This window comes from Dipodomys merriami, unplaced genomic scaffold (assembly GCF_024711535.1).
Source record: "Dipodomys merriami isolate MVZ:Mamm:240054 unplaced genomic scaffold, mDipMer1.0.p SCAF_91, whole genome shotgun sequence".
In the NCBI taxonomy this organism is placed as follows: Eukaryota; Metazoa; Chordata; class Mammalia; order Rodentia; family Heteromyidae; genus Dipodomys; species Dipodomys merriami.
The window spans coordinates 768,300-793,275 of NW_027206524.1; the positions used below are offsets into that span (position 1 = coordinate 768,300).

General features: G+C 46.5%; 1 protein-coding gene across 5 annotated transcripts in view; it reads right to left on the bottom strand.

Annotated features, from left to right (window-relative positions):
• The window catches only part of LOC138821388 (homeobox protein PKNOX2), a 257,917-nt gene that overhangs the window by 167,536 nt on the left and 65,405 nt on the right, over positions 1–24,976 (bottom strand). The window contains exon 3 of one of the 5 annotated variants that reach the window (XM_070013585.1): positions 9,523–9,632. The exons of the other annotated variants lie outside the window; for them this stretch is intronic. The gene's annotated coding sequence lies outside the window, so the exon portion shown is untranslated. The remainder of the gene's footprint in view (positions 1–9,522; positions 9,633–24,976) is intronic. 5 annotated transcript variants of the gene reach the window in all.

Here is a 24,976-nt window from a genome sequence, read left to right on the forward strand (position 1 = left end):
CTCTTATATCCACATATTTTGATTCTACCCCTCCAAAAGAGCAGGCCTGTTTTCCACCCCTCTCATATGAGCATTTTACTTGTTCAGGAAGGGTGAAAGTTAAGAGTAAAGGAAATCAGGGCTGGGGGTGTGCATCGGTGGTAGAATGCTTGCCTAGCATGTCCAATACCCTGGGTTTGAAAATGAAATAGGAAATAGAAAATTACACGTGCTAAATACCTTACATGAACAGCAAGGCATACCTACTTCTGAAGCCCTGCTTGTAAATGAGATAGGAGAAGCTTTTTGCAACCTTGGACCAGAGACTTGTTTGAGCTTCGGTACTCTCCCTTCTAAAACAGAAGAAATCTTCCCCCATTTGGGGGTTTAATTCTTCTCAGCCATGCATGCTAGCCATCTTTACATTCATCTCAATATTCAATTCAGGCGAGAACCCCATGAGGAAGGAACTGTTTGTCCTTCTAGAGGTAAGCAAATAGTGCTGGAGATGAACAGACTTGCCCAAGGACAGAGACTTGGCCAACCGTGAAGCCAGGGGCCTAGGTCTATGCCTCACCCGGGGAGTCTCTCGCCCAGATAATGGATGTGCCAGGCCTTCAGGGACTTGTAAAGGATGGCGTGTGTGTGAAAGGGTATTTCTCTGAGAGTTTGGATGGTGAGGAAGAGAGAAGTGCTTTTCCTCTTTAATTCTTCATTCAAGATCCTCTTACTGGGTGTTGGGCAACTACAGTATTCTCCTCTCTTGCTCTGGAGACCTTGGTCTCCCATAAGCCACCAGGGACAGTAGGGGTATGAGACAGAGCTGTGAAGACCATGGGGAAGAGAAAGAAGCTGCTGTTCACCAGGGTGGGTTTGTTTATAGGATTTAAATGAGGGTATCAGGGTCACCTATGATGAGGAAGCTCTTGGATGAACTGGGTTTTCTTCAGTGCTGCACTCCTTCCAGTGTTTGAGGTGGTTGTGAACCCTGGAGAGCTTCAGGAGTGGGTGTCCCTGCAGTGCTTCTAACCTTGCTTGGCTTTGGGCCCCCTCCTTTACCTCTTGGTGTCCTCTATGCTGCAGAGTTCACTTTGGGAAATGTTCATCTTGGAGCCGGAGGAGGAGGGAAACCCATGCTGCTTCCAAAATTGGCCACCTTCCCGAGTCTTCCTCATTCCTAGTGTGTGTGTGTGTGTGTGTGTGTGTGTGTGTGTGTGTGTGTGTAAGAATTACTCCACACCTGTTTCCAGGGCTTAGAGAAATTGTGTCTGGCTGCAGCTGTGGTGTATGGTAGAAAGGACATCTGTCCCCTCATTTTAAGAGATGGGGGGAGAGGTAGTAGTAGATGGGGTGGGGAGGAAGGAAGAACTAAGCCCCTTGAAAGTGAGGAACTATTTAAGAGACTAGAAGATCAAGACAGCTGGACAGGCCACCCCCCAAAAAAACATTGTAGCCTCCTCAGTCTTAGCAGGGACCACCCAGCTGGCATTTTAGGCAGCCAAATCCCAGCCTCAGTGCTCAACCTTGTAGTAATTAGGGCTAGTCAGGCACCGCCTTGAGCTCAGTTGTCTCATTTACTAATGGGTCCTTTCTGGACATGAAGTCCTGCCCAGTGACAAAATACCCCGCATCTCAAGTTCAAAGTAGCCCAACTATATTCTAAGGGAACTAGGAAGAAGATCTGGCCCAGGCCACAGCTTCCTGATCACACAACTAAAGTCCCTGGCCAGGAATGGATCCTGATGCCTCCATCTCCAGTCTGCAGACATCCATCATCCACTGGACATCAGTTTCCTATCCAGAAAAAGGATCAAAGTCCCTGAGGCTCCTAGAATGGATCTCATCTCTTGGTGAAAACTGACTAGAGATCCATTTCCCACCATAAGAGTGGGGCAAGTGGTGTTCAAAGGGTCCTGAAGGTACTGTGTAAGGGGGTATAAAGATGGAAGCCAGGAGAAGCCCCTGTCCCAGCACTCATGCACACACACACACACACACACACACACACACACACACACACACACACACACACACACACACACACACACACAGAGTACACCATTCCAGCACTAAGCACTCACTTTCTCCTCCCAGCTCTGAGCTCAGCCAAGCAGCTGTTGTCCATATTCAGACAAAGACCTGAGATGTCTTCCAACCAGGCCGAGCTGGGCGGTCTGTGGATGGGTGGTGGGAGGCGGGGGTAGTACAGAAAGGAGACCAGGGACCAGCGGGATGAGTAGAGAGTGGGTCGTTTCTGCGTTTGATCCAGCCCTCATGCAAAGGAAGACAAGACAGAGATAACCACTGTCTGAGGGGGCCAAGTGGGGGTCCTGGGTGCCCTCTCCCCCTCCCGTTCAGCTCCTCAGCCACATGCCCTTGGGCTGAGCTAAGTCCAGAACCCGGCTGAGTAGGGGAATTGTTCTGAGAAAGTGGCCCGTTGGCTGGTTGCTATGGAAACCGACATACCACAGCGCTGACCCCAGAGAGGTTTAGCACGCTCCCCCAGCGGGGATGCCAGCAGCTGGACTGCAGCTGTTACTGCGTAAGTGGGGGCTGGAGCTGCAGCCAGCAGTCCCTGCTGTTTGCCTAAACTAGGCCCGGCAGCAGCAGCAGCAGCAGCAGAGCCCCAATATGTGCTCCACCCCCAGCTTCACACAGTCCCCCTGCTCAGCCAGGAAAGGACTGAACAGGAGGCCCTGGCATGATGGGGGTGGGGGGGATTGCGCTACACTGTCTCCTTTATCAAGTGGGGCACTTCCTTGAACGTTAGTGTGACATCTTCCCCGTTGTATCTCTGGGGAAACTGAGGACCAGAGAAATGGAGGAATTGGTTCCCAGCAGGGAGCTAGGCCTTCCCTCCCCCTCTCCGAACCAGAGCTCTGCCCACCCTTGCTGTGCTTTCGGCCCTGATGCAAACTCAGCCCTTGCTCCAGAGCCACCAGCCACTGAGTGCATCAGACCTGGACACAACCAAAGGGAGGGAAGGGGCATGAATGAATGAGGAGAAGGAGCACCTGAAAACTGGTAGCCGAAAGTACAAAGAGGAATTGAGCGGGTGTGTGCGTTTACTGAGCAGGAGAACAAGGCAGAGTTGAGAAAAGGCAGGGAGAGTTAGAGAAGTGAATTAATACCAGAGAGGATGGAAGGGAGGTTGCGCCCCTTCCAGCCCAGCAAAGCCTGTGGATCTGGAAGATTGTATCAGAAAGCCCAGGCAAGGGAGACAGGGAGAGAGGAGGGGGTCAAAGATGGAGGGGCTTGGAAATCGGTTTCATGGAAGCACCTCCAGCCATCCCATAATGCCTTGAGCTCCCCAGGAGGCCTAATGCAAACAGCCAGCCTGCCTTCCTCACCTCTGTGTGAAGCTGCAGGACTCAGGCCTGACTAATCTGCAACAGGAGGCTAAACAAACAGCCCCTCAGCCTGAGAGGTGCGATAGCTCCCCCTCCTAGGGTTGCCCTATCAACCGGCCACCTTCCCTTCCCTCCCGCCAGAACACAAGCATCTTTTCATTTTCATCTCTTTGGTCTGTTCTGACCCTTAACCCTACCCCTCAGGAGTCAACCACTCCTGCTCACCCAAGGAGAGATACAGTGAAGAAAGGACCCCAGGGCTGCTACACACACACACACACACACACACACACACACACACACACACACACACACACACACACACACACACACACACACACACACACACACACACACACACACACACACACACACACACACACACACTTTCTGGCCCCCTCCCTTCCTTGTCTAGAATTGGGTATGACGTCAAGGCCTCTTGTGAGCAAGCCTGTGCTCACTGCCCATAATGAATTAACTCCCTTTTTAATTCTTCCCCTCCAGCCACCTTAAGCTAGTTAGTTACAGGAGACTGGAGGCCTGCTCAAATCCTCCTGCCTTTCTGAACCACTGGTAAGTTGTCCTAATGGAAGCTATGCCCCATGGATTCTAAGAACAGCTTTGGAATATGCCAACACCATTACACCCCTCACTGTAATAGACCCACAGATTGTGTGTGTGTGTGAGTGTGTGTGCACACGCATGCACGTGCCATTACTGGGGCTTGAACTCAATGCTATTCCATAGCTTTCATGCTCTACATGATCATTCTACCACATGAGCCACAGCTCCACTTCCAGCTTTATGCTGATTAATTGGAGATGAGAGAGTCTCATGAACTTTCCTGCCCAGGCAGGCTTTGCACCATCATCTGAAGCTCTCAGCTTGCTGAGTAGCTAAGATTACAGGCATGAGCCACTGGCACTGGACCTGCTTTTATAATTATACCACCTTTTGACAAAACTTTAGTGTCTCATGAGTGTTATTTCTTTTGCTTTGCCTATCTGATAAGAACAGCCTTGGAGTAGAAGCTCAGCTCCTCTAGCCAGGCACCTCTCTTTTTCCTTTGCGCAAAATCGGCTGGCCAGTTTCAAACTCTTAGCCTTGACTAGAGGAAGAGATGTGTTAAGTGGGAGGATCATTGTTGCCTGTTCTCCCATCCCCACAGACTGTGAGGACATTGAAGGGTCTTGTTGAGCAAAGGATTGCCAATCCCACACCTACAAAACATGGGGTGGTAAAGAGGGGGCAAGAAGTCACCAAGGACCTCTGATGGTAAGTTAGCATTCTTAAAGAGACACAGTAGTAACCTACTACACAGATGGAATCAGTGCTAGGCAGTGGAGATCTCAGTACTGGTAGGATCACAGTCAGGGCCTGGAGTTGTCTCAGAAAAAAAAGTTGCTCTGCCCATTTCTCAAGGCAAACTGAGAAGTCATCACTTCAAGTACAATGAGGAGGTAAAGGTGGATCAAATCTATGGAACCATCCAAGGGAAATGGTAGCCAGAACTTCCCTCTGTTGTTCCTCTTTAGAACAAAGCTCCAACCCTAGAAAGCAACAATATTCCATCCTGACAGCAAATATCTATCTACCCCTCTAAGACAAGACATGGGCTGACACCCAAGAGCAAATTGTGGATTTGGATCCATGGTCCAAATTACTTTGAGACTTGGTATTGCGACAATCAGTAGCTCATTTAAATTCTTACTGTGGGGATTCTTATTCCTATGCAATAAATGAGGAACAAGAGGCCAGAAGAAGTAAGTTGCTCACCTGAACTGACACAGTGTACTTTACCAAGTCTGAACTTTACCAAGGGCCCCAACTGTGAGCTAGCACCCTTTCCCTTTGATGCTAGGCCTCTCTGTTACTGCTTCCTAGTATGTGGCAGTCTGTAGATATTACCTATTCAGCAATAGCTCTTGTACAACAGGAAGTTGCAAACTTGTCCTGAAAAATCACAACAACAAGATGTATTCATCTCTGTTTTGTGTGTATGAAGGGGGGACAGGAGTGGTGGGAGACATACAAGAGTCGTCAATTGTGCGATGTCACCTCCCAAAATCTGAGCTGCCATTTTGAAGAGATTCTGTCAAATGCAACAAAATTAGTTTTGAGTTGATTAACTTCTAAAACATCCTCAAAAACCCCCAACCTGTGTTATACACAATGGAATTCTACTCATCTATCATAAAGAATGATATTGTACCATTTGTAAGGAAATGGAAAGACCTGGAAAAATTATATTGAGTGAAGTAAGTCAGGCCCAGAGAAACATAGGTTGCATGGTTTCCCTCATTTGTGGTAGATAGAATGTACCTATAAATCTACATGTAAATACATTGGGTGGTTAAAAAGAATATACTGGGACATGATAAATTATGCAAGACTCCAGGCATTCACATACAGTGAGACCATAGGAGGATATTCTTAGGAGAGGATCATAAAGGCACAATACCTATGTGCATCTGATCATATAAAAATAATATTTATTGAAATGAACTCCAAGAAATAGAAACAAGAGGTGTTTTTCTTTTTTTCCTCTCATTTTCTTTTCTTTTCTTTCTTCTTTTTTTTTTTTGTCAGTCCTGGGGCTGGAACTTGGGGCCTGGGCACTGTGTCTGAGCTTCTTTTGCTCAAGGCTAGCACTCTACCATCTGAGGCATAGCCCCACTTCTGGTTTTTTTCTGTATATATGGTATTGAGGAATCGAGTCCAAGGCTTCATGCATGCTAGGCAAGGACTCTACCACTGAGCCACCTTCCCAGTCCCAAGAAATGTTTTTCTTTGTTGCTTTATTTTGTTTTCTTTCCCTTTTGTCTTGTTTGTTCATATATCTGTCTTTGGGAAGGTAAGAGGGGGCAGAGAAATGGAGGGACAAAGGGTCAACAAATGCAGCAGTGGTACTCACTAGATACTTGGTTGAAAATGAACTATGCAACTTGTGGGTGGGAACAGGAGGGAAACACTGGAAGACAGCAAGGGAAGGGTGACATTGTCAAAAGAGAAATGTACTTTTTATCTGACTTAGATAACTGTAACCCCTCCATATATCACCATTATAATAACAATAAAATTCATGAAGGGGAAAAAGTAAAAGTAAAATAAAAAAATAAAAAAATTAAGACAAAGCTAGGCATTGGTGGCTCACATCTATAATCCTAGCTATGCAGGGGGCGAGATATGAGCACCATGGTTCAGAGCCAACCTCAGCAGGAAAGTGAAAGTCTTATCTCAAACTATTCAACAAAAAACTGGAAGTCAAGCTATGGCTCAAGGGGTAGAATGCTAGCTTTGAGCAAAAAGAAGCTCAGGGACAGTGTGCAGGTCCTGAGGTCAAGCCCCAGGACTGGCAATAAATAAATAAATAACAAAAATTGGAAGGGATATGATAGGATAGGTGAGATTGAGTTGGCTAGTTAGCATGCTGGTCACACAGCAGGCTATATGGTGAGAAGTAGGTCAGTGAGTGGATGACATAGAGGCTAGACAGGCCCCAGACAGGGTCCCAGAAGGTCCATGGCCTCCAGAGAGGCAGACGAGCACACCTGAGGATGCTGAGAGGAGAGGGAAGGATGCCCTTTGGCAAGTGGCAGAGGGGAAGGGTCAGACAGAAGTTCTCAGAGCCAGATCCAGTGTGCAGGAGCCAGGACGGGAGACCTGGCCTATGTGGTGCCTAAGGTGCTGATGGGTTGGGACAGGAGGACCAGGGCACATGGCAGAGGGACTTGGGGCATTCAATGAAAAGACACCAAACTCCTGCTGTGCATGGAGGGTTAGATCCAGAGCCACTAGCTGGAAAAGGTTAGTTGATCAGTCACTTACTACAGGTGTGTGTGTGTGTGTGTGTGTGTGTGTGTGTGTGTGTGTGTGTGTGTGTATGTGTGTGTGTGTGTGTGTGTGTGTGTGTGTGTGTGTGTGTGTGCGCTGGTACTGGGGCTTAAACTTGGAGCGGATGCTGTCCCTTAGCTTTTTCACTCTAGGCTGGTGCTCTTCCTCTTATGCCACAATTTCATTTCTGGATTTTTGGTGGCTAATTGGAGATGATAATCTCACAGACTTTTCTTCCCTGACTGGCTCTGAACTGCAATCCTCTGGTCTCAGGCCTCCTTAGCAGCTAAGATTACAGGTGTGAGTCACCAGTGCCTGGCCAGAATATTTTTGAAACACTGGAATTGGTAGAAAATTTAAGGGTCACTTGTATGTGTCTTTGTATATGCCTAAAGTCTACATCATGCTATGTGCCCCCAAAAATCCTCTCATTCTAGAGATAAGCAGAACTCTGATAGATGTAATCATGTGCTAAGACCCTGAGATATTGGCAAGCCTTCTAAATCATCCAGGAGAAAACTGGGCCCTGAACAGTTATCAGCTGCCTTTCAGTGCTGGCTTTGAAACAGATGCCCCAGATACAGTGGTTCCTTGTGGTTAACCTGTACTGAGATCCTACTATGCGCTGACACTGTGCATAACTACTTCCCTCCATCTTCCACTGCAGACTTTGATAAAGAGTGCTGATGCCTTCCTGGCCTCCAATGTTTATGCTGCAATTCCAGTTCACGCTGCTAAGGCCGCAGTAGGAGTTCTTCTAGCCCCAGGAAGTGCTGCATCCCCTGTAGTCCTGAGCAACTCCTAGCTTGGTTAAAGAGGATCTGGATGACCCTTCCTGTCTGTTCTCCCATCCCTGGCAACCCCATGTCAGAGGGGAGGGGCGGAGAGTTTGCCACATTGCTTGTCTCCCCTGCCATTTTCTCTTCAGCTCCCTCACTGGCCCTGTTTTTCAGACCTCTAGTAATAAAAACAAGCCAATAAAATGAACATGAAAATATATTCATTAGGATTTATAATGCTCATTAAAACTGCCTGTGTACGAAAGCATGACTTAGCTTCATATAAGTGGGAAAAAAATGCAAATTATACTGCATGCAAAGAAGATATTTCCCTAATCGTCCAATCAAATGCCAGCCCAATTATCTGTGGCCAACCCAATGGGTTAAAATTATACTCTCTTTCCTTGGACACAGTGAGGCGCCTGAAAGTGTTTCATTTTAATAAAAATGAAATCTGGACCCTGCAGAAAACCAGCTTCACTAATGACGTGTTTACACAGAGAAAGACAATTTCTAGTTAATGGTGATTACTACCGAGAACAAATTAAACTTCCTGGAGTATATGGGTTAGAGATAATGGGAAGGGGGGGGGAGTTATGGTTTTAGTGTGTGTGTGTGGCGGCATGGGGGGACAGGGCGATAGAGGAAGAAAGAAGCTAAGGAAGTCCAGAAGGAAGTTAAGATGCTAGGATGCTGGAGGTAGAGCAGCAAGAGAGCTACAGTGTCTTGATGGTAGTAGTGGCTGGCAGCTAGCTCTGGGCTCTCAAAATTCCAGGGTCAGCTACATTGGATTGGGACAGGGCTGGATTCTTTCTGCATGCTCAGGCCCCCTAGCATCTGCCCTTCTGTCTCCCAGCCTCGTTGGGAAGGCAGGTAACTGATTCCTACCATTAACAGTCATCAGGAGCATATGGAAAGTGCTTCTTACTCCACTCCACTGGCTCAGTGATGAGACCAGAGGCAGGGCCAGGTCTCGGAGCGCTCACACAAAACCAAGTGAGCAAGTGAGCTAGCTCCAGTGGATAACTCCAGGAGACAGAACAATGCAATGAGAAGGAAGATAGCAACCCCGTCATCACTTTACTACCTGCTACTGCTTGGACATGGTTTGAATGCGTCTCCCAAGAGTTCGTGTGCTGGAAGTATGGATCCCCATGTGATGATATTGAGAGATGGAGGCACTCTGGAGAAGTGGAACTAAATGGACATGGTGGTTCATGCCTGTAATCCTAGCCTTGAGAACTGAGAGCTTGTCTGGGCTACAAAGTAAGTTTGAGCTCACCCTTGGGCATAGAGAGACCCTTTCTCAAGAGAGAGGGAGGCATAATAAATCACTTGGGGGTGGGATTGAGAACTGAACATGAGAGAGGATTGTTCTAGTGATCCCAGCCCCTGACTCTCTTACTTTCTGTCCTACCACTATGATGACATCTGCAAGAGGGTCTCACCAGAGCCAAGCAGAGGCCAGTGCCATTCTCTTGAACATCCAAGACTGTGATCTAAATAAGCCTGTTTTCTTTATAGAGTGGCCAGCCCCAAGTATGTGTTACAGTGCAGAAAGTCCTTTACTAAGTCCTTACCATGAGCAGCCACTTTTTGAAAATGTGATCCCTTCATTATCTTCATCCTCATTTTTACATCAAGGAAATTGAAGCTGAGAGAAGGTGTGTAACTGTCCAATGTCAGAGGCCTAGTAAGTAGAGAAACTGAGCATCAACCTTTTATGTGTCTGATTCCAGTGTTCAGGTTCCTAATCATTCCTAATCATGAGCATACTGTTAATATCCCACAGGCTATAAAAACTAAAGTCTCCAGCCAGGCACTGGTGGCTCATGCCTGTAATCCTAAATACTCAGAAGACTGAGATCTGAGGATCATGGTTTGAAGTCAGCCCAGGCAGATAAATCTGAGGGATTATTATCTTCAATTCACCAGCAAAACACCAGAAGTGGAGGTGTGGCTCAAGTGGTAGAGTGTTAGCCTTAAGTAAAAAGTTAAGCAAGGCCATGAGGCCCTGAGTTTAAGAAGAAAACTAAATCTCCCACTCCCTTTCCAGCCAGAGTATCAAACTGCCTTTCCACTGGTTGGGCCATTGGAAGCCAGGTGGAGGCTCTTTCAATAGGAAAAAGTACCAGATTCCTTCTGGACCTTATCTTGCCTCTCTCCCACCTACTACTTCCAGGTGAACTGAGGGCAGGGACCAGCGATTCTCCAGTGCTGAGTGTTAATGCATGTTCTTTTGTAAACAAGAACAATCATTTGTGAACAGACCCAGATGTAAACAGTCCCCAAATCAGGAATTCCAGCTCAGAGGCACAGAATAATACAGCTTTGGGGAAGATTTAATAATAGTAAAATTAAAATTGTAACTGAAGCATAATGAAGAATGTGGTACAAGCAGGCACTGCAAAGGAAAAGAGAAGAAAAAAAAAACCTACACAGATACACAGATTAGCCCCTATGGAATAGTGATTGGTTGAGAGCAACAGTAAACAATGCACAGAAATGCAACTTAATTATCTCGCAATCCTTAACATTCTACCAAAGCCGCATGGAAAGCTTTGATGTTGGCAGCAGAGGCGGCTGTGGGCTGTGGCAGTAGCATCTCTCTCCCTGCTCCTGGATCAAGATCTTTCTGAGAAATGTGTAGCCACAACAGCAGCTACGCCAGAGAAGAGCAGCAGGGTCCATCTGTTGGGAAGCCAGCAAGCGACCAACTACCTGGGAAGAAAGCATGTCTCCAGCGCTACCAAGCCAGAGAGAGGGTGGTGAATGAGGGAGTTCTGAGGTTCAGGGGTCCAAGGATGAGAATATTAATAGGAGGCTCAGAAGACCACCAATACTGAAAGCTAGGCAAAGAGACCTTCTTGGGGAATCTAAGGCCTATCATACTCAGCATTGGTTTAGCTAGCACCAGTACTTTCTGGGTGGAATCTGGGTGCCCTTCTTCCCTAATCTTAAACACACACACACACACACACACACACACACACACACACACACACACACACACACACACACACACACACACACACACACACACACGAGTTACAGCATGGGCATGGGCGTGTTCCTGATATTCTACTCCAGAGGGACCTATCTAGGCTTGGATAATGTATAACCAAAGGCTTGGAGCAGCAAACAAGAGACTCAGAGGAAGGCAGACACTTAGTTCTGAGTCACAGGTCTTTTTTTAAGGATGTTCACAAAGACTTCCAGAGATGAAGAATTGATTGGATATCAGATCCAGAATCCTAGGTCCGGAAGACTCTGTTCTCTCTTCTGAACTTCTCCAAGAAAGTGGGAACATGGTATTTCAGCCACCCATCCATTCCTTCCTCTGGGTGGGGTAATGTTAGGAAAAGGGCGATTTTCATGGTGGATGATTGGTTGGTGGGTTAAATGCAGTCCTCCCTGGAGATAAGAGGGCTGGACAAGATGATCTCTCCAAGGTTCCAGGAATGTGAGAAACAGACCTTGTAGTTCATGAAGTCCCTGAATCACAAGTTCACTCAGCATTTCCCCCACTTTTATCTCTGCATGTCCAATTCCCCAGGCAGGCTCCTGGCTTTGTTCATTTGGATCTTGATGCACAATTAAGTCGTTCCTGGATCTAGGAGGCCCTGGCCTCTTCCTTGTTGCGGGACTTTACGGCATCCGTCTCTGTCTGGGCCCACTCACTTAGAGGCTCACCTGGTGAGGGGATGGGTACCAGCAGCACTGCTTGTGAGGGGAGTAATGCTTCTCCTTGCACTGGAATGGGGTTATTGTTGGAGTTCCCCAGTGGTTGCCTCTCTGCAATGAAATACGTTTTCTGATGCCTCAGGACTAGGGCTTCACTGGGCACATGGGAAATTTCTGACCTCCAGATATAAGTGAAGCTGGGGTTCATGGCAATGAGGGGTCACGTGGGATCCTAGAAATGTCCCAAGGCTCTGGAAATGGTGGAAGCAGGTCTAGAACTCTTGACTAGATAGTACCAGGCCTGGCTTAGAACCCTGGGCATGTTGTAGGTCCTTTCCTCTGTCCAATACAGGTTTTTAATCCTGCTGAGCCCACCAACTGGCTCTACCACCTCTGACAGCCATTTTCCTTTCTGAATGGCTTTATTTTTTCATCTATAAAATGGAGACGAGCGTCCACTCATTTCATCTGGAATGTCTGCTGGGCTACACACTTTGAAAGAATAGCACCACAGACTCATCACTGCCACAGCCTCAGTCTTTAGCTGGGCACCTGGAAGGTTCTCAATAAATATTGATAAACAAAATGCTATTTTGCTTGTTTGTTCTTGTGGTGCAGTGGATGGATCACAGGGCCTAATGCATGTGAGGCAAGCGCTGTACCATTGATTGACCTATACCTCCAGCTCAACAGAGACACATGTTGTCTAGCTTCACTTTAGGGTTCTAAGACTTCTTACCCTATTCTGCCAATTACTGTGCATTAGGTGAGCCTGTTTTCCAAGTCCCTTGAGCTCAGGAGGTCTAATTTGTTGTACTGCAGAGCTCCCATGGGATTTCAGACTTAGAATTCACCTGACATTGTCCTTGGTGTTATGGAAAGCAACATTCATATGAGGGCTGAGCTCTGGAGTAGGAGGGAAAGATAGCACAGGCAAAGGACTCTGTGTCACTCACCTGCACGTACAACTCTTCCTTTCAACTATGATCTAATCTGGAGTTTAGGTGACCCCTCTCCATTTAGGCAGGATATAACTGACTGATCGCTTCATTTGAAAGATGTGATAGACAGGCTTACTAAGCTCAGGAAGGGAAAAACATTTACCCAAAGTCACACCAGTTATTTATGACCAGGCCAGGCCTCAAAAGCCAGATCCCAAAGCTAGTACAATATACTTGTCCCTTGGTAGCCTGGGAGATTCATTCTAGGATTTTAGGATTCTTCATAAAATCTGTAGCTACTCTAATCTCTTATATAAATAAAATAGCATAGTATTTGCATATAACCTATGCACATTCTCCTGTCTACCTCAAATGATCTCTAGATTGCTTATAATACCTATTACAATGTAAATGCTATGTAAATAGCTGTTATACTGTTGTAGGTTATTTTTTTTTAATAATGGCAAAGAAGTCTGTGTTTGGAACCGAGACCATCTCTTTTTTTCTGAGTATTTACCATCCTTGGTTACTTAAAGCTGCAGAACTGACAGATGCCAGGTACTGACTGTACTTCCTTCCTCCCATCTTGTCCCTTAGCTGTTCTCACTGGGTGCCTTGGGACTGTGGCAGAGCTCTGACTCCACAAGCTCTGGAGAGAATTGTTGAAGAGGTGACTCCATCCCTCTGGAGGACAGAATCTTCCAGCTCCCCACATCAGTGTTGGAAGAATGGCAATCAGAGAGAATGATTTGAGGTTTGGGGAGACAGAAAACCCATCAGTGCTCTTTCCACTTGAGTATTTAAAGACACGATTTATTCTTTGTAAAAAAAAAAAAAAAAAAAAAAAAAAGGCTGCTTGGAAATTGCCCTGGTGCTACATTTTTGCTGAAGACGTCAGATGTGTACACCTCTTCACTCCAGTTGTCTAATAGCACAAGTGCTGTGTGTCTCCATCTCCATTTGTTTGTTTCCTTGGGGGTGCATTCTCTCCAGTCTCTGAGAGCCAGAGGAAGCCTGGTGTGTTACATAAGCACCTCATCAAAACAAACATCCAGCTAGACTCTGCTGCTCCAGTCCTCCCACTCAGGAGAAGCTCTTACCTTGGCTCTTAGAATTTACCAGGGTGCTGAGAGATTTTGTTCCAGATAAGTGCCCCCTGATTACTAAGCAGACCCCTTGGGGGTGGGAGTGGGGATATGGAGTCTAACCTGTAGCCTATCTGGTCAGCTGGATTCTCTGGTGATAGAGAGGAGAGTTGGGAATCTTACTTTGACCTCTAGAATCCCCCTTGAGCATCTAGATCTCCCTGACAACATTTATTTATTCACAGAATGCCTAGTGTGTGCTAGCCCCTATGGCACCCAGGATTTATAGAAGAGGCAGCCAAGCTCCCTTCCTTAGAAAGCCAAAGTATAGCAGAGGTGACAGACATGCAAAGAAATAACAGCAAGTCAGCTGGGCTCTAACTGAGCAAGGTGTATATTCGGAAACCAAGGGGAAGGAAATACTAACTGGGGAAGGGGAAAGGGTGGAGCCGGCAGAGCCTTTGCACAGCGCCTATAGGACCTGTCTGTCAGCAGGGATCTGCAAAGCAGGGACACAGCCAAGTCCCTCTTCTGGGCCTCAAAGGTACCGATGCTGGCTCTGGACTGACTGGACTCCCTCTTTCCTTTGTTCTAGGGAGGATACTGATGTCCTTGGCAGCTTGTTAATTTCTCCTTGTGCCTCAGTTTCTTCATTTTTATGGTAGAGACAGTAATAATAACATCTGCCTGATTGGACTGAGACGAGAACTCCATGAGATACTGTACATAATCACATGAAAGGGTGCCTAGAAAATAGTAGGCTTCCATCAATGGGAGACACTGGGCTGTCATTTTAATTTCTGTTATAGCTGGTGTTGGCAAGCTTCGAAGGACCCTGAAGAAAATATCCAGAGACATAAGGACACGTCTAATTGTACGGAAATTCTTCACTTCTAACATATCAAGAAGGACTTCCTTCTTCCTTCCTGCCTCTGAAGGAGGCGTGGCTAGTTTGAGCCACATTCCCAGGCCTTGGCAGAGGCCATGCTGTTCCAGATGCTCATGCCCTCACTCCCTCCCCTCACTCCCCTCCACACTGCCATTTCTCCATCTGGGCCCCTCATACATTGACACCATGTCTAGCTTCAGTCTAACCATCACTCCCTCTTGCTGTCTACAAGGTTTCTTTTTCATTGTCTTTCTCCAATCCATTGTACATACTGAAGCCATCTTTCCGAAACACAGATCTGGCCAAATCAATCCCAAGAACTCTTTCACATTCCACCACTACTCCCTCAGGATCATGGCCTTCAAGACTCCTTGATCTCCAGCCCTACCTCTATCCCTGACTAAGCATCTGCCAGATGGAAAATTTTGCATTTCCCTTCACCTGCCAAGCTATCTCTGGCTACCAGGACTTGGTTCATGAAGTTCCTCTGCCTGAGGTTATTCCAACCATTCCTTCACTACTTGGCTAACTCCTGATCCTCCAGGTATCAGCCCAGACCACTCTGCCTCTAGGAGCCTCCCTGCATCCCGCGAGACTTTCCGAGGTGCCCTCCTGGCTGCTCACAGAGTGTCTGCCTGTGCCTGATTACAGCACTTAATGTATTGTAGCGAGGTGCCTGCTTGCGAATCATCTGTCTCTATTTCTCCAAAAGGGCATATCCTCAGCCTGAAAAATGCCTGAATACAGTGGGTAGGGAAAAAAAATAGAACCTGTGCTGAATGAACGACAAAAGGAGAAATAGACAATGAGCAAATGAATGAAGGAATAAATGAATGAACCAGGACAGAGGAACTGCAAACGACCTGATTCATACAAAATAATGCATAACAAGAGGGCATCCCCACAGTTGAATCTGAGCACATACTGCAGAAAGTAGAGACAGGATAGAGGCATGAAGAGGCTTGGGGGCGAATCCAGCATGCACTGAACAAGAGAGTAAGGGGTGGGGACTAGCAGAAAGGCAGTGGGGACTTTGGCATGGAGGGCCCTTTTTTATCCAGATTCCCTGTGTTCCATTTGCATAAATCCTAGCAACCTAAGAACAAAGTCTCTTCAATAAGGGGACTTCTACTATTTCATAAACTTTCTTTAAATTAAAATCTAGGAGACGCACACACACGCACACACACACACACACACTCACACACATATACCCCACAGACATCTTCGTCGCTGAAAAGTTGCTCCCTATAAAATAAAAGAAGCTGTTTAAATGTCTTCCTTCCAAGCTAGCCCCACAGAGCTGGAGCTGAGAATACATTAGCCTTTAATGAAGTGAGACTCTCATCTTGCAGGAGACACCTCATTTAGCGCAATTGTTTCAGAGCCATTACAGAAAGACAATTACAAGGAAGCGGGGAGAGTAATTGGAAATGCTGGCAGGAGTTGGGCGAAATGATAATAAATAAAAATATTCAACCTAATAAGCTTCCAGGAGGGGGTGGGATGAAGAAAATCAACATAATTAGAACTGAACCTTAGCAAGGAAAAACAGACAGCAGGGTGGCAAGTGCTCAACTTGTACAGGAAGAAAGAAGTCACATGCTGCTGGTGGCGGGGGGGGGACCTGAAGGCAGATGGCCCCTCCCAGAAGCTTCCAGAGAGTGGAAGGGAAGCCCACAGGCCAGGACGCATTGAGGGGCACAGAAATCTGTGTGCATGAAAATAAAAAAGCAGGCCCAACCTGGCACAGTCAGAGGTTCCTCATATGCTGAGAGGAGCAGAGGGAAGAGCCTTACTTAGCCCAGGCCTATTCTGCCACTACTGGAGTTCTGCTGGTACCCGAGAACCTGGGTTTGTGAGCCTCTGTTCTCTCATCTTGGCTCTCTCTGTTGTCCTGTCTTCCTCTCGTGTTCAATCCTTATCTGATAGGTCCCCTTCTTTGGTTCTGAAATTTCAACAAGGGAGTCTAGAAGTTAAGCTGAGCAACTTGGCCTAAACACCTCTGCTATCAAATCATTCCTGGCCTTCTCTTCTTCCCCCAGGGAGTGCTGCCCCTCCATTTCTATCTGTGCTCTAGCTGTGCCCAACGGGGACCAGCTCAGTTCCCAGACCACAAGTACATTTTCTGAGAGGCCTGCGTCTTCCTAAGAGGCTATGAGCATATGCAGCATTTGCAGAGGAAATGATATGAGGCCTGGGATTGGTTTCCAAATGACCCCATTGAACAGGGGAGGGCTGAGGGTTGCCAAAGCTGAGTAATATATCCATAGAGTTCATGATACACTGTTTGTTCTAGTTTGTTTTTTTTTAAATCTGTTTGAAAGTTTACATTAGGAAAATGTCTAGCCTAGTTGTTTTTTTTGGGGGGGAGAGAGGGGAGAAGAAGACAGAAAGAAACACAAGTAACTTGAGATCAAACTTGTTACCCCAGTACCTAAGCTGGAACACAGTATATGTGGCCATATACTTACTTACCACATGATGATTCTCTAGTCAACTTATTAAGTGTGCTCTTTGGAAGTAAATCCAGTGGAGTAAACCAAAACCGAATTTGAAAACTTTAGGAGATTTTCTAAGTTCACACCTGTAATCCTAGCTACACAGGAGGATGAGATCTAAGAATCACAGTTTGAAGCCAGCCCAAAGCAAACAAACCCATGAGACTCTTATCTCCAATTAACCAGCAAAAGGCCAGAAGTGGAAGTGTGGCTTAAGTGGTAGAGCAAAAAAAGCTAAGCAAAAGCATGAGGCCTGGAGTTCAAGTCCTTTTTACTGGCACACATACACACCAAAAAGTAGATTCTCCAATAGTCAATGTAGATGTAGTCAAATCTGTGTCTTTCCCACTACACCTATTTGTGTCAGTCATATGCCAGACCCTGGAAAGTCAGGAATATAGGATCCCTACCTTCCCCTGAGTTCCTTTCCTTAAGGACTTCGCCATCTAGTGAGATGCTAGTTATACAGCTTCAGGCTTGAAGTGAGGTCATAATAAGAGGCATTTGTCAGAGACACTAGTCTCACCTCAAAATGTGAGCATTGGACTGTCATTGGTGGCCCAGTGGTCTAAGTCCACAGTCTTCAAATATCCTTACAATTATGGCAGTAAAACAGTTTAACATCCACCTCCAATGTATGCACATATAAACATCCATGTGTATGTGTACAGATACAGATGTATATTCACACATACATATATTAAACATACCAATATATGGCATATTTTTTTTTTTTTTGTCGGCCGTGGGGCTTGAACTCTGGGCCTGGGCGCTGTCCCTCAGCTCTTCAGCTCAAGGCGAGCGCTCTACCACTTGAGCTACAGCGCCACTTCCGGTTTTCTGGTGGTTTATTGGAGATAGGAGTCTCACGGTCTCTCCTGCCCGGGCTGGCTTTGAACCGCGATCCTCAGATCTCAGCCTCCTGAGTAGCTAGGATTACAGGCGTGAGCCACCAGCGCCCGGCTATATGGCATATTTTTATGGAACACATTCAAAATATTCAAAAATAGAGGGTCAAACAGGCAGGGCGCTGGTAGCTCATGCCTGAAATCCTAGCTAATCAGGAGGCTGAGATCTGAGTATTGCAGTTCGAAGCCAGCCCAGGCAGGAAAGTCCTTGTGAGCCTCTTATCTCCAATTAACCACTCAAAAAAACAAACAACCACAAAAAAAGTAAGTGGGGCTGTGGCTCAAAAGTGGTAGAGCACTAGCCTTGAACAAAAGAGTTCAAGGACAATGCTTATATCCTGAGTTCAAGATCCATGACTGACAAAAAAAAAAAAAAGAGGGCCAACAGGATGAGATTTTTTTATTTTTAATACACATAAAGTTGAACCGTTTGCTTTTCTTATTCCAATGTCCTATCTTGCTTGGTTTTAGAAGTTTTGTATATACACTAGCAGTATCTTGGGATCTGTGAGGGTACACATGAGCGTGTGTGTGCGTGCACACACACACAAGTAATTCCAGTCTACTTGGTATAGTAAGCAGAATTTAACACCTGGTTTTCTTTTGCTGGTCAGAGTATTTTGTTTCCAGCAATTGGTAGCAAATGCACCTGCAAGTCCATTAGAAGCTTGGGGCAGAAAACTCAAAGCCAAGGATGAAAGAACTCAGATGCCTTCCTCTCAAATAAACTAGGAGTAGCCACCCTTCCACTAGGCAACTATGTATTGCCAATCAGAAGATGGCAGTCCATTCCATACAGGGAGGGCTAGAAGGGCATCAGCCATGGACCCTGTACTTCCCTAGTTGGGTGGGACAAGCACAGAGCCACCTGGGATCAGTTGGGATTTGGGATCTGTGAAGGGAGAAATGCTTTCTGATTCTGAAAGAGGTAACAGAGTTGCTAGGAAGGATTTGGATATGAAGAGAGAGAAGAAAGGCTCTGGAAAAAAGGAAATGTTCTTGGCAAAGGACACTAAAGGGGGCCAATCTTCTCTGCCTCTTTTGCTTCCAGATGGAGATCCTATATCCTGAGGCTGGGTGGGACAAAATGAATACTTAATAGAATAGTGAAAGAAGAGGCAAATGTAAAAAGAAAGGCTCACAAGGCGGAGCTCCCTGGAAACCAAAGATGGGGGCTGCACTTCTGACCCACCCAACCATCCCCAACACCCAACATCCCCTCCAGTAGTGAAGGAAGCCACTAAAGTGGTCAAACAAAACCATCATTCATCTAAGGCTGAGAGAGGAAGGCAGTTCTAACCATGAAGTCAGTACCATGTACCCTACAAGTGAGACACAAGAGATGACCGACTGGGGCCTATGCTGGCTCCAGAATCCCATAGTTGTGTTTCTGGAAACCTTTACTGGAGCTGAGACATGACTAGTAAAGGCAGGATTGAAACCTGGCGTGATGACATCATAGACAGAGGCCCAGTTACACATTGGGCATTCATCAAAGGTAAACCACTACGAGGGGCATTTACCACTGTGAACCTGGGTTCTCATCAGGTAAATGAGGGCAATGGAAGGCATTTGGGACAGAAGCAGAGAAGTGTGAAAAGGTGCAGTACTCCCAAAATCCTTCTGGGAAAGGCAGATGGTCCTAGAATCTGACAATCCCAAAGAAAGCCATAAGTGTTGGTATCCTGGGAAGATGCAAGGGGCCCTACTATGAAGGGTCCTTTCAGACTGATCTTACTGTGCCTAGCACTAGCACTGAGTGCTAGGCACAGTCAGTACCTATTAAATGTGTTTTGATTGTAGATTGTTATTTCTTGGAAGTAAGGGCTGGGATTAGCAATTCATTCTTATAAAGCCCTAGGCAGTGCCACATGCTGAGATGCATTTATTAAAGTATTTTGATGAGAGAGGGAGGGAGGAGATGAGGAAAGGGAGGAGGCAGAGCTGAAACCAAGGGGAGGGGTGGCCACTCTCACTTCCAAACATCCAAGTTCGCAGAACTAAAGCCTAGGATCTAAGAGGGTAAGGTGAAATTAGGCATTGGTGGCTCACACTTGTAACCCTAGCTACTGAGAAGGCTGAGATCTTCAGATGCTGATTCCAAGCCAGGTCAGGTGGGAAAGTTCCTGAGAATCTTATCTCCAATTAACAACTGGCGGGGTGTAGGGGGGGGAGCAGAAAGTAGAGCTGTGGCTCAAATTGTAGAGCACTAGCATTGAACAAAAGAGCTACCAGGCTTTGAGTTCCAGCCCCAATACCTGTACACACACACACACACACACACACACACACACACACACACACACACACACACACACACACACACACACACACACACACACACACACGTGGATAGAAAGAGCAGTGGAAAAGACTGAAATGCCACACAGAGATGCCCTAAGGGTTGAGCAGACCTCTCATTTCCTTTAATTTCACCATGGCCCTGTGAGATAAGATGATTATTATTATTTCCCACATCCTTAACTGATGGGGAAAACTAAGGCAAAGGCAAAGTCCTATCTGGTAGAAGGGAAGAATAAGAGAGCAAAGACTTGAGCTGGAATCCATTGCTCTGACACTGGACGATCTCGCTTCAGATGCAGGACACACTTAGGGAGGGAAAGAAGGGTAGACACCAATAAGACCTGATGGCCCAGGTCCAGGTGCCTTCCTATTTGTTCTGCTGAAGCACATCTGTAGATGAAATCCAAGAGCACGCATCCCTTCAGTGCCTCAGGGCCTGGGCTAAAATAGTGGCTGCAACTCTAGGACCTGGAAGATTCTGTGAAAGGAAGCTCAGAAGAATCTTACTGGATAAGTCTACAGCCACCTCCCACCCTCTTCTCACCCTGGGTCCTGATTTTTTTATAGTTTGCATCTACAAGAACAATGCCCATCTTAAAAAACCTTTGAGTCCCTCAGCCCCTGAAACTGCCTCCTTCTGGGAGCTTTAAATCCCAGCTTGGCCTCTTCCATAAAACCTATTCTGTATCAGGCAAGTTGTTGCTTCCTCTGAGCCTCAGTTTCCCCATTCATTGCTGAGAGATTCAATGATCTCTAAGATCTTTCAAATAACCTGTAAGTCTCTTTAATCTTCAGATTTATTTTTTCTCTCTGCCCTAGCCTACCTATTCCCCTTACCTGCAAGAAAAAGCAAGCATTTCTTTCCTTTAGTGAGTTTACTGGAGGCTGATCTTGGCCATCACAGGTCCCCTGGGAATCCAAGGCTAAGCCCTCCTAAGAGTAGCCACGCAACTGTAGAAACAGGTCAGAGTATGCAGGTTGGGAAGAGAGAGTTGGGAAAGGTAATAAAGATTCAGATTCACAACCTATCATCCCTCATCCAGTCACTTGAGAGAGATCCAGAGGATCAACATTTGAGGCCAGAGTAGGCCAATAAAGATCCAAAGATTCCCATATCTCAGTCAACAAACTGGGTATGGTGGAATGCTCTTAGTTCCAGTTATATAGAAGGCATAGGTAGGAGGATCATGATTCCAGGTTGGCCTAGGGCAAAAGCTATGAACCTAGCTGAAAAGTAATCTAAAGCAAGGCCTAGAGGCATGGTTCATGTGGCAGAGGACTTGCCTAACAATGTCAAGGCCTTGAGTTCAAATCCTAGTACCTTAAAAAAAAAAAAGACAGAAAGAAAAATCTCAAGTGGCTTCATTAGAGAGTATCATCCCCAGGATGAGTAGAAAACAGTCTTTGGAGTCATGGATACTTAGTTCAAATCCCACCTGCTCCATTTTCCAGCCTTTTTTTTTTTTTTCCTTCCAGATCTATGAGCCCAAGTCTTTGCCTTTTGGAACTGTGGCTTCCTGGTTCAGCTCTGAGGGCCTGTGGGAGGGTTACAACAGATACAGCACTCCGTGCTGTCCCACAGAAAGACAACCCTGCCATTCCTCCAGGGTTCCTAGCATACTAGCAGGGCCTCCTACCTACTTGACCATCACTGGAATTACATGGTATAAGGGACAAACAACCATCTGCAATGCTCAGCCAGTCATGAAGGCTGGGCAGTTTCATGATGGAAAAAAACCTCAACTTCCAGCAGGGAAGGGGGTAGGGGGAGGGGAAGAGGGAGGGAAGATCAAGGTATGTCACTTGAGTGTGATACACATTAAACAAAAGAAAAAAGGGGGAGTGGGGGAGGCTGGGCACCAGTGGCTCAGGCCTGTAATCCTAGCTACTCTAACTAGGGAGGCTGAGATCTGAGGATTGGGGTTCAAAGCCTGCCCGGACAGGAAAGTCTGTTAAGATTCATGTCTACAATTAACCACCAGAAAACCAGAAGTGGTGCTGTGGTTTGAAGTGGTAGAGTGCGAGCAAAAAGAGCTCCCAGACAGTGCCCAGGTCCTGAGTTCAAGCCCATGACTGACAAAAAAGAAAGAAATTGAGTTTAGAGTTATAAAACAATAACAAAAACTCCTTTTGTCTCTGCAGGGATTTGCCCCAAATGGGAACCAGAGACATTCATTAAACTCACCCAACTTCCAGGCAGTCCTGAGCCCTTCTATTGTGTCTCCCACCCCTCCTTGGGGGTCTCCTGCACCACAAAGTAGCTCCTGACAAGCTCACAGCCTGGAGAAGGATCTGCCTGGTGGGCTCACCTCACAGGCACTCCGTCCTTCCCCAGTCGCCCACCCCAACCTAGCCTAATTCAGTCCTAAGTATTCCTAAGGTGCCTTCCAATTTCCCGCTGTAATAAATGGCACAGAATGCAAATGGAGGTGGATGTGGGACACAGATGTTTGCACTAATTTAATTGAGGGAACACCTTGGATTAAACACTTTGCAAAACACTCACAAATAGGTTCAGTGCATTTGGTAATGAAAAGCCTCCCAGCCCCCTGGCACTTTGCTGAGCTGCCTGGGGCTGGGAGTGGGAGGGCTTGGAGGTGGGGGGTAGCGGGATGGCGGGCAGGGAGAAGCCCAGAGTGGGCAGGAGCAAGAGCTTTGAACCTGAGGAGAAGGCATAGGAGCCAGGCCCCTGGGAATGGGGAGGGAAGCTTCCAGCAGATCCTCTACCAGCTGGAGCCCACCCGACAAAGAGCCAGAATCTGGAAGGGCTGGGGATGAGGGAGGCAGCATCTGTCTCCTCAGGTGGGCAGCTGCTCATCTATAAGGGTCAGCAACAGGCAGGTGCTCCCCAAATACAGGGTGCAGTTACAACCTGGGGGTTCTGCTGAGCCAGCAGAGGCCAGTCCCTGTATGAGATCCCCGTGCCCAGCATCTGCCTGGCTGCTGTGGGTATAGACTATAGTCCAGGCACAGTGTGATAAATGCCCTCAGGGAGGGGTAATTGGGAGTTAAGAGATGGGGTAGCAGATTGGCATGAGAGGGGGATCAAAATACCAGTGGAAGCTGTGTGGGGTAGATCAGGCCTATAATCCCAGCACTCAGAAGAGGGGTAAAGGATCGGGAGTTCCAAGCTAGCTTGGGCTACATAATAAGACCTTATCCCTTACCTCAAAGAAGAAAAGAACAGTATTCTTAGCAGAGGGAAAAACATATGCAAAGATAATACTGCCAGACTAGAGAGAGAGAGAAAGAGAATATTCTCATAGTCTGTGCCCACTTAGGGAGATAGGTGGCATAAATGAAGATGGGCTACTTCCCCTGAAAGCCCTCCTTCTATCCTTCCATATCAATGCCAACCAAAGGAGGGAGGGGATAAGGGTCTCTAGACCAAACTCCCTGGCCAGTTTCCGCCTCCCCCCTCCCCACCAAATTTCCACAGACAGAATCTAGAATCAGTGCCTATAATGATGGCTCCATGAGTCTCAGAGTTCAAACCAGGCCTGCATGAATTTTTTTTTTATTCCTGAAAACAGAATCCTTCATTTTCAAACACAATCATCACTTCAAGTATAATAACCGTTATAATAATAACCTCTTCTCCTTGTGCAGTGCTTTATAGTTTATAAAACACTTCCTCATTTTCCTTTAATCCTCCTCTATACCCCTTCCAGAAAGACAGAGTAGGGAGTGTGAGCCTTTTACTTCCTAGAAAACAATGAAATTCTCTCATCTCCACTAAGTACATAGCAAAGCCTACAGCTCACTCAGTCTGTCTGACAGCAGAGCATTGGTTTGCTCAGTCCTTCACTGGTACCTATGCTGAGTACTTGTAAAGCACTTGCTGTTCTTAGAAACACTGGACTCAGAGCATAGCATAGTCAGGATGTTTGGGTGATCATAAATCTTGGATGAAGACACAGCCCACTGACAGATAGCTCTGGGCCAAAAGTAGAACATTACAACTAAAAACTAAAATCAAGCTGGGTGCCTGAGGCTTATGCCTGTGATTGTAGCTATTCAGGAGGCTGAGATCTGAAGACCACAGTTCAAAGCCAGCCCAGGCAGGAAAGTCCATTGAGACTCTTATCTCCAATTAACCACCAGAAAACTGGAAATTGCACTGTGTCTCAAAGTGGTAGAGTGCTAGCCTTGAGTAGAAGAGTTCAGAGACAGCACCCAGGCCTGAATTCAAGCCCCGTGACCAACAAATAAATTAATAAATTAATTAAAAACTAAAATCAGGTGAAACCAAGAAAGATACAAAATCACTCCCTTCAAAAATTGCCCTCTTAAGCCAGGCACTGGTGGCTCACATCTGTAATCCTAGCTACTCAGGAGGCTGAGATCTGAGGACCCTGGCTTGCTGTCTGCCAGGGAAGAAAAGTCCATGAGACTTATCTCCAATAACTACTCCAAAAGCTAGAAAGTGGTAATGTGGCTCAAAGTGATATATACCACTAGCCTTGAACACAAAGAGGCTCAGAGACAGCTCCCAGCCCTGAGTTCAAGCCCCAGCACCAGGAAAACAAAAACAAAAACAAAAACAAAAAACAAAAAAAATCTGCCTTCCATCACACACACACACACACACACACACACACACACACACACACACACACACACACACTCATCAAACATGAAGATTTGAGCCATTCCTCTTGATCCAACCCTCAATGGCATAGGACACAGCCTCTACCTGGATCATCCCTATACTAGCTGGGC